The sequence below is a fragment of the Schistocerca americana genome, chromosome 4 (assembly GCF_021461395.2).
Source record: "Schistocerca americana isolate TAMUIC-IGC-003095 chromosome 4, iqSchAmer2.1, whole genome shotgun sequence".
NCBI classification, from domain to species: domain Eukaryota; kingdom Metazoa; phylum Arthropoda; class Insecta; order Orthoptera; family Acrididae; genus Schistocerca; species Schistocerca americana.
Window position 1 is genome coordinate 241,886,488 of NC_060122.1, and position 12,421 is coordinate 241,898,908.

Here is a 12,421-nt window from a genome sequence, read left to right on the forward strand (position 1 = left end):
TATCAAAAGAGTAACATATGTAGGTTCAATATTACAAAAAGGAAGTAGCGGAGATGCTGAGTCGCAGATAAGCACAACAAAAGGACTGGCACAAATAAAGCCTTTGGCCAGTAAAGCATTTGTCAGAAGTACGTGGTGCACAGTGAAGTGCTGCTGGAGAACGTACAGGGAAGAGGTGAGGAGAGGGTAGGGCAGCTATGTGCAGTTGGGATGTTAAACGGAGGGCAGGTGAGTGGCTGGAGGGTGGGGGGGGGGGGGGGGGAGAGGGGGGGGGGGGAGGTGTAGGATAAGGAGCGAAATAAAAAGACTGGGTGTGATGGTGGAATGAGGGCTGTGTAGTGCTGGAATGATGAAGAAGAAGATGATGATAACACAAACACCCAGTCCCCAAGCAGAGAAATTCCCCAACCTGGCTGTGAATCAAACCCAGGACCCCATGATCCAGAGGCAGCAATTCTAACCACTAGACCATGAGCTGCAGACTGTAGTGCTGGAATGGGAACAGGGAAGGGGCTGGATGGGTGAGGACAATGGCTAACGAAGGTTGAGGCCTGACCTTATCTTTTATCTTATTTTTTAAACTCTGGGCAGTCTGCTGAACATTGGAAGTGGTGTTCCACATAATTTACACACAAAGGTGATTGTTCATGAGGATGACATTCGTGTGAAGTGCTTCCACAATTTCCAAATTTTGGGTCTACTGAGCAGTGGGATGACATGTTCAAAGTGTAAACAATGGAAATGTCTCATGGGTGGAGGGATGTAAGGTTTCACATCACTTCTATACATCACAACTTTAATTTTTTTTTTTTTTTTTTTTTTTTTTTTTTGTGGGAGAACATTTCCTACAGAAATAAAGAAGAAAGCACCTGTATCTGTTAGGTTGTTTTTTTTTTTTTTTTTTTTGCACACCTCGCCATTCTACATTAGCTCATAGCTCTCCGTATGATGAGAGTGTAAGGTCTATGTGAAAGATAACTCCCTGCACGATAGTTAAAGTTTATGTGAAGTAACAGTCACTAGTACCTTAGCATGTCTTTTACATGCCTGAAATGCCTGAGATTGTGCAGCAGAGGATGCTGTAACCAACAGTGACCCATTTAGCAATTTTCCTTATAAGACAACTTCTCTACATTTGTCTTCTATTTGTGGTGTCTTTACCTAGATTTAGTAGAACTCTAGAACAATTTTAAGTAGCCACACTGTAGCATTGTGTCAAGCTGCCGTGGGACAATAAGCATAGTGTGGCAGCATGTGTATCAGAATAACGAGTACGCGAAAGGATCACGAAACAGGCTTGCTATACTCAGCAGAAAATTGAACTGTGCACCAGTAACAGACGGAGAGGGCAGGACGGTGACACCACTCCTGGGCAAGACTTGTTACAAGCTCTGTGACCTGGTGTGGAGTTTTAGTGTAACAAGTGCGCACTAGAGTCATAGAAATAATAGATTTTGAGGTTGGGGTATTTGGAGTCCAGCACCACCACCACCACCACCACCACCACCACCACCACCACGACACCTGGGCTACGCCAGACAATGAGATTACTGGGTATCTCCACCTGCATTCATGGGTTCAAGACAGTGTCATGCCTGCCAACTCCTGCACTGAGTCTCCTTGTGCGAACTGGCATCACGGCGCCACTGACTTCGTACGTGCCTACCGCCATCTTACAACTACCAGGGGGCAAAAGGTCATGTCCCACGTATGGCAGTCTTCCTTCAGCTCCACAGTGGACATCATCGGACCTGAGCCACATAAGCATGGACATTCACCACTGTAGAATGTCGTCACAGCACAAACTCCATCTAACATCAGCATCACAGGGTGCTGACGCTCTTCCTTCTCACCAGGATGGAAGCAGCTGGCCAAGAGCGTTTCCTGGCCTGAGTCACTGGATTGGGGTGTGTCTGCCTCTCATTTATAATGTCACAATGAGTATCTGAAGTTAACGAGATATTGTTTCTTGGTCATGGCTGTATTTACTGGGCCCCACCAGCCCACAACCACATCACTCACACTACTGAGCACCACCGGTGCTCTTAATATTTGTCCCATGAAAAATAATGGGTTCATCACTGTAGAAATTCCATCTGTTCTAGAACACACCAAGTATTGGGTAAATTGTTTCATTGTTAGTCTCCTGGATTGCTCTCCTTCCCACGGAGTAGCCAGGATGGGGAGAGCAGCTGGATTGCAACTATCTGTGTTGAAATCTGCTGAGACTGCCAGATCAGTATGGTTATTACGTTGATGTTGTTTGATGCACCTCATACGTGAAATATCTGTCCTGATGGCACCTACCCCAATCAAGGGCTCTCTCCCATGGGCACCATCCAGCTGCAGCAAAGATGTCTGACATGAATGAGAAGCTAGTAGCTCAGACATCAGAAGTGTGACACCTGTGTTGTCAGGAGGTTCCACTGGCTACTGAGTTGGCTTTCACACCAATGTATGAGCCTAAATAATTATTGTGGGCAGACAATCTTTTTTAATGCCGTTGGTGCTATTTAAGATGTTTTTCCCCAGTCAGTTTACACCACAGGAGAAAGTTTTGAGAATTGAGGTCTAACTCAGAAAGGTACCAAAAATTACTTAACCCAAAACGCTGATGTACATGAAAGTGTAAAGTATAAATGAAAGAAAGCAGAACCTAGAGATACTGACGGATCACCATCAAAGACTGGCAACATGTGTAAGAAAGTAACAGAAGTATGAATAGTTGGAGGATTGTAGAACAAGAAAGGAAGTAGGTCCTGCAATAACTTGGGGGACTGTGCTCGCCATGCGCATACTCACAACAGAGTTGTGAACCCTGTGAGAGGATGAAACTGTTTGGATAAGACTGGATTTATGGCAGTAATCAGCAACTGTAACACTCCAAGAAAGCTTCGGAGACATGTTGCACCAAAATGGGCTTTGTTACGCCATATTCATGCAATCACTGACTGCACATCCATGGTAGTAAAAAAAAAGAAAGAAAGAGAGAGAGTAGAGAGAGAGAGAGAGAGAGAGAGAGAGAGAGAGAGAGAGAGAACGCACAACTGAAAATGGAACAAGACTTGCAAAGTGCACATTTTGTCCAATATAGGTCCATGTTAACAGTTTAAAGATTTATACAAGGTATGGTATTCTCCTAAATAACTTGAAAATAAGAGGTGGTTCACCCTAGTATTAGGAGGAGTATAATCGGTTAAGTTGGGAGCACACACAATTCCTGCTGGGATAAATCTTGTTCAAAAGTGACTCTTCTGACACACCTCCCTGGACTAATTTCATAAGTACAGTTAACAACATTCATTCAATAGCTGATGAGAAGATAGAATGTACAGTATACCACAAGTAATTGAGCAGAACATAATGCAATCTCAACATTTTTGAAATGGTAACTAATCTTGATTTCTTGTAACATTGCTATAACATTTCTTCATTTGAAATACATGCTGTTTGATTTCTTTTTCAGGTCTACCTTGCAGGCTTCCATTTCATTCCAAAAGACAACATTTGTTTTAAATGGACTTAATTTTTTTTAAATATTGTAGTGAAAAAAATGTTTGAATGTAAACATTTGAATTTATGTAGATGACAAAAATTCCTGTCAAACTAGGATTCAAATCCAGATATCCACATGGCACTACCTTTTAATTAATATTACCTTCTGTGGATGCCCCAAACTGACTCGTTATATAATTAACGTTTCTCTCGTGTTACTTCAAAAAATCCCAGGAGAGATGTAGGAAGAGTACCACTGGGTGAATTGATTTAATGGAGAAGTCAATCTGTACCAGACCCCCTGGGAACTCAATACACACAGAAACATTTAAATTAAAGAAATACAGTTACGACAGCTGCAATAATGAACTGATTTCACCAGTTTCTTTGATTTCAATGTTTCTGTGGATACTGAAATTCGTAGGCCAGTGCTACAGCCCTGCCCCTCCGACAATATTCTCTTTGTTAGACAACTTTCACATAAGCCAGTAAAGAAGGGTGTCCAGTGATTGATCATTTTCAAATTCAAAGATTTTCAAGGCAAATTTTTTCCATGTTACTTTTTTATTAAATTTGAGACTAAAACATCCTTTTTTTCAAAACTTTATATTGATAACTGTTAGAATATGCATAATTGATTACAAGTTATTTCTTTAGTGGTATAAAACCACAAATACAAATTAAAATAGTTTTAAAACATTAAATACTATATATTATGTAAACATAACAATGAAAATAATCAATTATTGACAATATAATGTAAATGGATAGATAAAAAACGTACTCAACAAGTGGTGGCAAGGGAAAAACACACACACACACACACAAATATTGGGGGGTTTAACTTTTACAAGCTTGACGAGCCAGTAGCTCCTTCTTCTTGCAGAAGAACTGAAGGGGAAGGAAGAGGTATGAAGGAAAAGGACTGGAGATGTTTAGGGAAGGGGATACTGTTCATAAAAGTCACCCAAGAACCCCAGGTCAGGGGAGACTCACGAGACGGGATGAGAAAGAAAGACTGATTGTTGGGGACTGCACCGGATGAGATTTGAAAACCTGAGAGCTTAAAGTTTGAAGACAGGGAAAAATGCAAGACAGAGATTACTAATAAAACATCATGCATGAGTGAATACGATTGAAAAGCTAAGTGTAACAGAGGTGGGAGGGGGGATGGCAAAAAATAGACAGGTCAGAAAATGAAATATGTAGAAAACTAAAATGGAGTGAAGAAATGTTGGGATGGAAGGAATTAATATAAATTAAGGTCGGGTAGGTGGTGAGAACAAAGGACATGTTTTAGTGCTAGTTTCCACCTGCGGAGTTCTGAGGAAGTGGTGTCTGGGGAAAAATCCAGATGGTGCACACGGTAAAACATGCACCGAGGTCATGACTGTCATGTTGTACAGCATGCTCTGCAAAAGGATATTGTGTGTTGCATATATACACCTTCAGTCCATGCCCACACATCCTGTCTGATAACTGGGTGGTAGTCGTGCCGATGTAAAAGACAGAACAATGTTTACATAACAGCTGATATATGACGTGTCATTTCACAGATAGCTCTCCCTTCGATAGTATATGTTATGCCAATTACAGAGCTGGAATAGATGCCAAATAGGAAGGTGCAAAGGACAAGTCTTGCTGTGGGAACTGTCACAGGGGTAGGAGCCATTGGGTAGGGAGATGGGTGCAGAAGGAGCATAGTGTCTGACAAGAATATTGCAGAGATTGAGAGGATGATTAAACGCTACTCTAGGTTGGGTGGGCAAAATCTCAGACAGAATGGATCTCATTTCAGGGCATGATTTTAGAAAGTCATAGACTTGTCGAAGTAGCTGATTAATACATTCAAGACCAGGATAATACTGGATGACAAGTAGTGTGCTCCGAAGTTGAGTTTTTGGAGGGATAAGCAGTAATACGATAATGTGTTGGCACGGGAAATCTGCTTTTGGACTAGGCTGTTGGGATAATTACGTCCAGTGAACGCTGAAGTGAGAGTTGTGGTGTACTGCTGTAAAGAGTCTGCATCTGAACAAATATGTTTGCCTCAAATGCCAAAGCTGTATGGTAGGGACCGTTTGATACGGAAAAGTTGGCAACTGTCAAAATGTAAGGTACTACTGTTTGTTAGTCTGTCTAATGTGGACAGAAGTGTGTAACTGGCCTTCATTGAGGATGAGATCAACATCAAGGAAAATAGCATGGGATTCGGAATAGGACCATGAGATATTTAATTGGGAAAAAGAATTTTAACAGTTCAGCCTTATCATGAGTCCCTATAACAAAGACGTCATCAATGTATCTAAACCAAACCAGAGGCCGAAGGCTTATAGATCCCAGGAAAGCCCCCTCGAAGCTACCCATGAAAAGGTTGGTTTAAGGAGCCATCCGGGTTCCCACGGCTGTACCCCTAATCTGTTTGTATCACCCAAAGGTGAAATATTTGTTGGTAAGTATAAAGCTGATCAACAAGGACATCATAGCTCTGGAATCAGGTGTGTGTTGACAGGAAATGCTCAGCAACAAACAGACCATGTACGTGAGGCATGTTGGTATAGAGGGAGATGGCATCAATGGTGACAAGCAGGGTACGTGGTGAGAGTGGGACAGACATGGATTTCAGACAATCTAGGAAATGGTTGGTACCTTTAATAAAGGAGGGATGTCTTTGTACTATGGGTTGCAGATGTTGATCAACTAAGGCAGATATAAGTTCAGTGGGAGCTTTGAAGCCAGCAACTATAGGATGGCCAGGATGACTGTATTTGTCGCTCTTACGTAGAAGGTGAGGGTGCGTCGTTTTGGTGGGGTAAGAAGTTCTATGGACTGAGGTGTAAGTCATTGAGAGGGAACTGAGGCTTTTAGCAGGGACTGCAGGTCAGTTTCAACCACAGGGATGGGATCCTGATGGCAGATGCTGTATGTAGAGGTGTCAAACAGCTGGCATAGACATTCACCAACATACTCCTGTCAGTCAAGTGCCACAGTGGTAGATCCTTTGTATGCTGGGAGGACAATGATGGAGTCATCGGCTTTTAGGGAATTTAGAGCTTGGAGTTCTGCAGAGGACAAGTTAGGGTCATATTGTAGGGACCTGAGGAAAGGTTGTGAAGCAATGCTGGATGTGAAGAATTCTTGGAAGCCTTGTAAGGAATGATTCTGAGGCACTGGTGGTGGATCAAGTTGGGATCGTGGTCAGAACTGTTCACGGCAGGGTTGAATATCAGGTTTGCTGTTGGAGAGATTTTGAGATTGGGTTGCAAAGTGATACTTCCAGTTGACATTACGTGTAAAGGAACATAGGTTCTTCACCAAAGCAGCACGGTTAAATGCAGGTTTAGGGCTGCAAATGATACCCTTGGATAATACAGGTAATTCAGGAGGGGAGAATGCTTCGGGCAAAAGGTTGAGAACACTGTACTGTTGTGACTGTTTCTTGTGATCATGAGTTATTGCTGGTCTGGGAAGCAGTGGTGAAGGCTGTGGGGTGTTAAGGAGCTTGGCCAAGCACATTTTGTAGGAGAGAGTCGGTTGGTTGGCTGGTTGACTTAAAACAGGGGGGAAGAGACCAAACTGCTAGGTCATCGATTCCTTGTTCCGAATAAAACAATGTCACAAGGGTGAGAACAAAACAAGCGCGACTGACAACACAAAACGGACAAAAAGGAAAAACCACAAGAACGACAGAAGGGTAAGGGTGGTGGTGGTGATGATGATGATTATGATGATGAGTTGGGTTCAGGGGGCACTCAACACTACGGTCATCAGCGCCCTGACGAAAAGTCAACATGCAAATCTCATGGGTGGGGACGAAGGCTGTCCCCACATGCAGAGCAGTTTACAACGTACTAAAGTCTGCCGTCCTTCCCCACCAGGTTAAGGATGAGGCCTGATAATTCACAAAATTTCACCACTCTGTTAACACTGGTATAGGTATCTGCAAGGACGGTTGGCAGATCTCCAGCGAGACCAAGGGCTGCCCTATTATCAGTATACAGGACACATGTAGCTACAATATGCTAAACTGAAAGTAGCACGCCACAAACTTCACAGAATGGTGGATCATCCCCCCTGGAGGAGGAAGCCATGTGTGAAAGGGCTATCCCTGATGCACAGTCTGGTAAGCAAAACCTCCTTCCAAAGTCACCAAGCTTTTGTGGTCGATTTGAGCGACCACAGTTTGTTGTCCGACATCTGCAACCATTTAGTCTCTCACTGACGCATGATTAATCTGTCAGAAAATGAGATAATGGCATGCAACGGGATGGGACATTGATGGACAGCACCATCCCAACATGCTTCCCTGGCAGCTTCATCAGCCATGTTGTTACCCTGTATCCCAATGTGGCCAGGTACCCAGCAAAAGATCACCTCCTTGCCATGGTGTTCGAACTGCTGTAAGGAGTCATGGATGAGCTGAGTAAATGGTCCTACCGGATACAGTTGGTGAAGTGCCTGCAGCGCACTAAGAGAGTTGGAACAGACAAGAAAACTCATACGGTGATGACTGTGAACCCTCTCCAGTGCCATCACAATGCCATATAACTCCGCATCATAATTTGTAAATTGTTCTGGAAGACGCACTTTAAAAACCCTATCAGGGAAAACCACAGAACAACCGAGAGCATTCCCCTGCTGGGATCCATCTGTATAAATAACGATAAAACTATGGTACGTACTTAAAATAGACGAAAACAACGTTGTAAAAACCATATCTGGAGTACAATTTTTCGGGTACTGTGTCAAGCTAAAAATCACTTTGGGCGTCTGAAGACACCAAGGCGGCAGTGTGTTCCATCCCTGTGCGCCTATTTTCATGCACGAGAGATCCAGAGCCTTGAGGCAGGCTGTAGCAAGTATACCAAATGGCTGGGTCGCTTGAGGCTGATTCCTGAACAGTCGTTTGAAGGCGGGTTGGATCACTGAACTAAATGCCAACGACTGAAGTGAAGCTGAGATTTTCAGCACCTGTCGAGCCAAAAGGATATGTCGCCAAATCCAGAGTGGTGGTTCATAAGCCTCTGCACACAGACTCTGAACTGGAATGGTTCGAAAGACTCCAGTCGATATCTGAATGCCCGCATAGTGGACAGCATCTAACATCCGGAGATAGGAAGGACGGGCCAATCCATAGACCACGCTGCCATAGTCTAAGCGTGATCGAACAGATGCCCTATAAAACTGTAGGAGGCGGGACCTGTCAGCTCCCAATGTTTTTCCGCCAAGGCATTTTGAAATGTTCAACAACCAGAAGGGCTTTGTTTGTAGGTCTTTCAGGTGTGAGAGCCATGTTAATTTTGGGTCAAATAATAAACCCAAAAAGCACACTGTGTCTTGAAAAAGTAAAATACGGTCCCCCATTGTAAGCTCTGGTTGGTTAAAACTCCAACAAGCCTGATTAAAATTGACACATACTGTCTTCTCAGGTGAGAACCGAAAACCAGTTGTCTGGGCCCAGGTTTCCAGCCTCCTAATAGTCAGTTGTAGCTGCCTCGTCGTCATCGTAAGATCAGAGGAAGAGTAGAAGATAGCAAAATCATCCACAAACAAAGAGCATTTGACAGGGCTCCTAACTACAGAGGAAATGCCATTGATGATGTTGTTGTGGTCTTCAGTCCTCAGACTGGTTTGATGCAGCTCCCCATGCTACTCTATCCTGTGCAAGCTTCTTCATCTCCCAGTACCTACTGCAACCTACAACCTTCTGAATCTGCTTAGTGTATTCATCCCTTGGTCTCCCTCTACAATTTCTACCCTCCACGCTGCCCTCCAATATTAAATTGGTGATCCCTCAATGTCTCAGAACATGTGCTACCAACCGATCTCTTCTTCTAGTCAAGTTGTGCCACAAACTCCTCTTCTCCACAATTCTATTAAATACCTCCTCATTAGTTACCTGATCTACCCATCTAATCTTCAGCATTCTTCTGTAGCACCACATTTCGAAAGCTTCTATTCTCCTCTTGTCCAAACTATTTATCGTCCATGTTTGACATCCATACACTGCTACACTCCATACAAATACTTTCAGAAACAACTTCCTGACACTTAAATCTATACTCGATGTTAACAAATTTCTCTTCTTCAGAAACGCTTTCCTTGCCATTGCCAGTCTACATTTTATATCCTCTCTACTTCAACCACCATCAGTTATTTTGCTCCCCAAATAGCAAAACTCCTTTACTACTTTAAGTGTCTCATTTCCTAATCTAATTCCCTCAGCATCACCCAATTTAATTTGACTACATTCCATTATCCTCGTTTTGCTTTTGTTGATGTTCATCTTATACCCTCCTTTCAAGACACTGTCCATTCCGTTCAACTGCTCTTCCAAGTCCTTTGCTGTCTCTGACTGAATTACAATGTCATCGGCGAACCTCAAAGTTTTTATTTCTTCTTCATGGATTTTTCTTTTGTTTCCTTCACTGCTTGCTCAATATACAGATTGAATACCATTGGGGATAGGCTACAACCCTGTCTCACTCCCTTCCCAACCACTGCTTCCCTTTCGTACCCCTCGACTCATAGCTGCCACCTGGTTTCTGTACAAATTGTAAATAGCCTTTCGCTCCCTGTATTTTAGCCCTGCCATCTTCAATGTCATTGATAGCTATGGCAAACAATGCGACACTGAGGACACTGCCCTGGGGCACACCATTCTCCTGAACATAGCAATCAGATATGGCATCGCCAATGTGATAACGAAAATGCCTGTCCTCAAGAAAGAATTGGATCAGAAGCAGCAGGCATCCACGTAGTTCCCATTCATGAAGTTGGCGAAGGATGTGTACCTCCAAATAGAGTCATATGCTTGTTCGAGGTCAAAAATCACACAAACTAAATGGTTTTGGCGTAAGGAGGACTCCTTTATCACTGCCTCCAGTAGAATTAAGTTGTCAAGAGTGGAACGGTAGCGCCTGAAACCACGCTGGGAGCGGCTTGGGTAACCTCGGGATTGGAGCAGCCAGACAAGGCAGTGGTTGACCATACGTTCAAGAGTCTTAACCATACAACTAGTAAGGGTGACACTCCGATAACTGTTAGGGGCACTACGGTCCTTACCTGGTTTCCAGAATGGAATTAAGAATGCCTCCTTCCAAGTCATGGGGTACTGTCCATCAAACCAAATCCGATTTAAACAAGAGAGGAGCTGACCTTTCGCTTCAGGGCATAGATGATGAAGCATTGTATAATGGATCTCATCAGGTCCTGGAGCAGTGTCTCTGGCTGCAGACAAAGCTGATTCCAGTTCCCACATGGAGAATGGAAGGTTGTAGACTTCTTCATTACGCAAGAAAAAAATTGAGCTTCCTCATCTCTGCAGTCCGACGGAATAACCGAACAGCAGGAACTTATCTGGATGACTTAGTAACAGTAAAGAAGTGTCCACCAAGACCCTATTATTTGACAAGGCCGTAAGGGGATGTGACTACCCTTGCCTGAAATCCGACATTGATTCCCAAATGTGCGCAGCGGAAGTGGACAGATTAATGGAAATCGTGAATTCCCTCTAGGAAGCCCTCTTCCGTTCTTTGATCACTCGCCTTGCATATGCTCTCGCAGACCTGAAGACATGAAGTTTGTCTGTAGTTGGAAACCGTTTGAAGTTCCGAAGAGCTGTCTATGTGGCTCTGATTGCCAATCGACAGTCGTCACCCACTAAGGTACAGGCCGTCGTCCGAGGTGGTTACTAGACTGCAGATGGACTCTGCAGCAGCCCTTTGGATCTCTTGAGTGCTACGGGCCACCACCTCTTGTGCACAATCCGTTCGTTCAAAAATAGCCTGTCGACTGTACTATAACCAATTTGCCCTTTGTATCATCCACCTGCATGGACTCCTGCTGCTCACTGGTAGGCAGCAGACTAATCCATACCGGGATGTTGTCACTAGAATGTAAATCTGGAGCTACATCCCACTGAACTGCACCTCCAATAGCTGAGGAACAAAAGCAAAGATCAATAGCCGAAAAAAAACCTGTGTTCAGAAGGCAGATATCCTCAGAATGGACGAGTCGCTTGATCAGCCAACCATTGGAGCAAGTAATAGCCGACCCACACAGCACATTGTGGGCATTGAAGTCCCCCACAAGAAGGAATGAGTGCAGGAGAGCCTGGAAGAGGTCTGCCAGTGTGTCCGCATCGAAAGTATTGTGGGTGGGTGGGGGGCAGGTACAAAGTACACACTGTGATAGTAAATTGTGAGAAAACTTTCACAGCAATTGCTTGGATGCTCGTGGTAAGAGGGACAGCAGAGGAGTGGTGTCTGTCATCAAGAAAAATAGCCACTTCACCTTTAGCTCTGCCTACAGTAGTACTGTCTTTCCTGTATATGTGGTAGCCTCTTGTAAGCAGATGCAGAAAGGTTTATCCTGGACCAGCAACTGCAATTCTTCCAAATTCGAGTGATGTCCATTCAAATTCCACTGCAACACAAAAGTCCCCAAGGCATCCATTGATTAGCGATGGTGGTTCTTTCCTTTCTCGCTTGGAGGTGGTGATTTACAGGGGAGGTCAGGGGGAACGTTAGCCGGTTCCATGTTCTCTAGTTCTTCCGATTGGAATTCCATATCTTCAAGAGCACAGTCGCCATCAGAAAGGGAGAGCGCTCGTCGATCTGAAGATTTACCTATTGCTTTCTTGGACTTGGAACTACTTTTAGAAGAATGTTTTTCTTTACTGACAGGAGGAGGAGGAGACTGCCTGGGTTGCTGGGATGGCTTAGGTGGCTTCTGAAGTTGGGGTGTGGTATGTGGCTTAGATGGTAAGTGTACTACTGACAGCTTCCGAGCGACATCAGTTCAAGTGGAGCGTTTCCCCCACAGGTACATTGACAAGTGCATGTGCTCGTACTTGAATCTGTAGTCTGAGTTTGTATGAAGGGATCACACTTAGCTATTGGTGTTTTAAGGGCTGATGCAAAAG

At 43.9% G+C, this 12,421-nt stretch overlaps 1 protein-coding gene across 2 annotated transcripts in view; it reads right to left on the reverse strand.

Annotated features, from left to right (window-relative positions):
• The window catches only part of LOC124612494 (transcription factor 25), a 136,492-nt gene that overhangs the window by 97,703 nt on the left and 26,368 nt on the right, over positions 1-12,421 (reverse strand). The window lies entirely within an intron of this gene.